The following is a 4,606-nucleotide window of genomic DNA, read 5'->3' on the forward strand; positions in this document are numbered from 1 at the left end:
ACATCCCTGGGCCCAGTGCTAATAAAACCCAGCCTTGCAGAGCAGCTGGGCCCATCATGAGTACAGTCAAGCCCAGAGAAACCAGTCACAATCTGTGAATTTCATGTTGCTTTGAACAGGCTGCAGAGGGCTAGACATGGACAGCACCTGACATTGGCTTACACCAACCTCAGACAACATCAGACAAATATACAAAGAGAGAACCCAGCAAACAAGTATTAAACTCTGCTAAGAAGAATTCTACTACATTCATTTTTATTACTTTTGTTATTTTTTCTTTTCCTTGGCCTTTTAATTACTTTTCTATTTTTTCTTTTTCTTCTATTTATGTTACTGTATTTTTTCATTTCTTTCTTGTACTCTTTGATTACCTCATCATTCCCATTTTTGTATTTTTGTTATTCTTTCTCTTTCTTTGTCCTTTTTTCTCATTTTTGTTTTTTAATTCATTACTTGTATTAGTTCTGTTTCCTTCTCTCCTCTCATATTCTTCCCTCTCATTTTTATTCCTTTGGTCTTCTCTTGTTCCTCTTTGTTTCCCCCCCGTTATCTATTATTCCATTTCTCTCTCCACTTTTATTATCCTTTGCTCTTTTGTTATTGATATTGCTCTTTTTGTTGGGGGGATGTTTTCTTGTTATGTTCTTTTTTTAGTGTTGTTTGCCTTTGTTCTGTCAACACCTGTACAATAGTTACAAGACACGGTGGAGATGAGCCTCTCAGTAAGTCTACCATAGAGGATCACCCACCAACAAATGGGCCAAAATCACTCAGGATCCAAATACAACAGACGAGTTACTATTACCCACAAAAAGTCATTGCTAGAGCATCCAGACCAGGAGAACAAGTGCCACAGGACTCCTACCACATAAGAACACACTGCAAGATAGGGAGTCAAAGTAGATCTCTCTAATATGTAGAAACACGTGTAAAAACACAGCTAAAATGGGGAGACAAAGAAACAACATTTACAGGGGAAAAAAAGAGGAATCCCCAGAAAAAGTGCTACATAAAATTGAGGCAAATAAATGATCAGATATAAAATTCAAAGTAATGGTTAAAAGGATGATCAGGGATCTTAGCAAGAGCTACATGGGCATGAAAAAGGAATGGAAATTATAAAAAAGAATCACTGGAAATAAATAAAGCAATATCTGAAGTGAAGAAGACACTAGAGTAAATTAAAAGCAGGCTAGGTAGAGCAGAAGATCAAATCAGGAATTTGGAAGACAAGGTAAGAAAAATTACCCAAAGCAACAATATAAAATACTTTAAAAGAATGAGGATGATTTAAGGGAGCTTTGTAACAACATGAAACATAACAATATTCTCATCATAGGGATACCAGAAGGTGAAGAAAGGGAACAAGTAATAGAAAACCTGTTTGAAGAAATAATGACAAAAACTTTCCTAACTTGGTGAAGAAAAAAATCATTCAAGTCCAGGAAGCAGAAAGAGTCTCGATCAAGATGAACCCAAAGAGACCCACACCAGTACACATCACAAATAAAATGGCAAAGTTTAAAGACAAAGAGAGAATCTTAAAGGAAACAAGAAAGAAACAGTTATCTACATAAGGTTAGCTGCTGAAACTCTCATTTAAAAATGGAAAGTGAAATAAAGAGCTTCTGAAGAAAAAGATAAAAAGGCTAAAGGAGTACATTTTCATCAAGCCAGGGTTGCAAGAGATGTGAAAGGAACTGTTTTATAAAAAAGAAGAAATAATGAGAGCAAGAGGAACACAGGTACAAAGAGGAAAAAAATGGCAATAAATAAGTACTATAAATAATAACCTTAAATGTAAATGAATTAACTGTTCCAATTAAAAGCAATAAAATAGCTAAATGGATAAGAAAACATGAAACACATATATGCTGTCTAGAAGAAATGCAACTCAGACCAAAAGTTTACAAAGACTGAAAGTTAAGGTATGTAAAAAATAATATTACATGCAAATAGAGACAAAAAATTCTGGGGTAGCAATACTTTTATCTGATATCATAGACTTCAAAGACCATAAAAGGGAATAAAAAGGTCACTACATACTATCTAAGGGATCAGTCCCACAAAAAGATATAACCCTTGTGCTCACTTTGGCAGCACATATACTAAAACTGGAACGATACAGAGAAGATTAGCATGGCCCCTGCGCAAGGATGACACGCAGATTCGTGAAGTGTTCCATACTTTTATAAAAAGAATAACAACAGCCAACACAACAATAGCAGAAAAAAGATATAATTCTTGTAAACATATATGCACACAATATAGAAGCACCTAAATATATAAAGACAATCTTAGAGAACTTTAAAAAAGAGATAAGGTCGGTGGCTGCAGCGCCAGAACAGTGGGCAGCGACAACTCACAGATGCTCACTTTCACTGTGCACAAGTGTCCAGGGCCCGCCCCAATGGGTGAGAGACCGACCCCTGGGGCATGGCTCTGCAGGACTGAGACTAGCACTCAGGCCACTGTGCAGGCGCGCGTGGGTGTGCATCCATGAGCACCCCAGCTGGCTTCAACAGGGACCAAACGAACGCACCAGCCACCACGAGTGAGTGGGAGTAACCTGGGAGTGCAACCAATGCCACAGGCAGGTGCACACCACTTCAGTAAGGATCAGGAACCTCTGGCCCGCCTCATTAGACCAGATGTGGATCCAGAAAAAGGAGATGACAGACAAAGGCTGAACTGAGTAAAAACTTTCCTTTTGTATTTTTTAAAAATTTTTATTTCTATTTTAGTTTTTTTAATTTAATTTAATATAATTTTAATTTCTTATTAATTTTAATTTTAAATTTTATTTAAAAAATTTGTTTTTAAACTATCTCTTTAATTTGTTTCATGCCATCTCTCTTTCTCATCCTTGCTCTTTAATTTTTGTTTATTTGTTTGTCTGTTTTGTTTAGCTTACCTTTCACACTAAATAAATAGAATACAACTATTATATAAATTTAATACTATACAATTCCACTTTCTTACTATATTCTGCATTCTTCTCTCTTTTTCTTCTATTACTAACATACAATGTAAATATTACCTATTGTCTTGCTTAGTCTGGACACAACTCGCTACTTTTATTAATCTATCATCCATTCTCTCAAAAATCATATCTTTCCTCTTTAAAAACAACTCTTATCTATTCTTCCTATAGTATAAAATCCCTAACCTCTCTACATTTATATTAATACTGACTCATTTTCTGAAAAAAGTGGAATAAAGAGTGGGGAATATTTTTGAGGGTGTGGGTTTCCTGCCTGGGCTGTGTGTTTATGATTTTAACAGCATCTCCACAAAAGAACTCAAGGCAAAGTGGACAGAGTGACTCTCAACCAACTGGCCAGAGGGAAGATCCCACCAAAGAGCATCTGAAATATAACCAGACAGCATAAAAAATGACATAAAAGTTATCCCAAGAACATCAGGCTCAGCAGATCAAAGAGACTGCACCACTGAATCCCCCAGATCTCCTATAAAGAATCTCATACCACAAAGGTGGGGAGTCAAAGCAGACAAATCCAAAAAACAAAAACAAACAAGAAAAATCCAACATGGTAAGATGCAGAAACAACTTCTGAATGAAAATAAAAGAGCAATCCCCCAAAGGAGAGGCAGATGGAATAGACATAGCCCAAATGTCAGACATGGAATTCAAAACAATGTTGATGAAGAAGCTCAATATACTCGACAACCTCAAAAATAACTACGACAACCTCCAAGAAAGTTACCAACAGATCCAAAAAAATTACAGGGAACTTACAAAGAATGACACCAGCATAAAAAGAGGACATAGAAGCTATTAAAAAGAACCAAGAAGAAATAAAAAATACAAACTCTGAACTGAAAAACACAGAAGAAGCAATCAAAAGCAGGCTAAACGAAGCAGAGGATTGGATCAGTGAGTTAGAGGACAATGTAGAAAAAATTACCAGATAATGCAACAAAATGAAAAAAGAATAAAAAAGTATGAACAAGGTGTAAGGGAATTACAGGATAGCATGAGAAAAAACAATATCAGGATCATCAAAATAAAAGAGGGAGAAGAAGAGGAAGAAGGAATAGAAAAGCTGATAAGAGAAATAGTGATAGAACATTTTCCCAACCTGATGAGAGAAAAAGTTATGCAAGTTCAAGAAGCACAGAGAGTCCCAATGAAGAGAAACCCCAAACGACCCACTCCAAGGCACATCATAATTAAAAGGACAACATTAAAAGACAAAGAGAGAATCCTAAAAGCAGCAAGAGAAAAACAGCAAATAACATGCAAAGGAGCTTCGATAAGGCTATCGACCGATTTCTCAACAGAAACACTACAAGCCAGAAGGGAATGGTCAAAAATATTTCAAGCAATGAAAAACAAAAGCCTACAACCAAGAATACTCTACCCAACAAGGCTTTCATTCAAAATGGAAGGTGAAATTATGAGTTTCCCTGACAAAGGAAGACTAAAAGAATACATCGCCACCAAACCAGCATTGCAAGAGATGCTAAAGGGAATGTTTTAAGAAAAAGAAGAAAAAAAGAGGAAAGGAACAAAGGAACAAAGGGAAATGAATAAATACATGTCAATAATAACCATAAATGTAAATGGATTAAATGCTCCAAT

The 4,606-nt window shown here is 35.8% G+C and overlaps 1 non-coding gene across 1 annotated transcript; it reads left to right on the plus strand.

The window, feature by feature from the left end:
- Nucleotides 1-2,084: 2,084 nt before the first annotated feature.
- On the plus strand, nt 2,085-2,191 carry LOC150021898 (U6 spliceosomal RNA). The gene has a single exon (XR_016513915.1). It is a non-coding gene; the product is annotated as a U6 spliceosomal RNA (small nuclear RNA).
- Nucleotides 2,192-4,606: the final 2,415 nt, after the last annotated feature.

The sequence above is a fragment of the Furipterus horrens genome, unplaced genomic scaffold (genome assembly GCF_987537825.1).
Source record: "Furipterus horrens unplaced genomic scaffold, mFurHor1.1.pri manual_scaffold_1, whole genome shotgun sequence".
NCBI classification, from domain to species: domain Eukaryota; kingdom Metazoa; phylum Chordata; class Mammalia; order Chiroptera; family Furipteridae; genus Furipterus; species Furipterus horrens.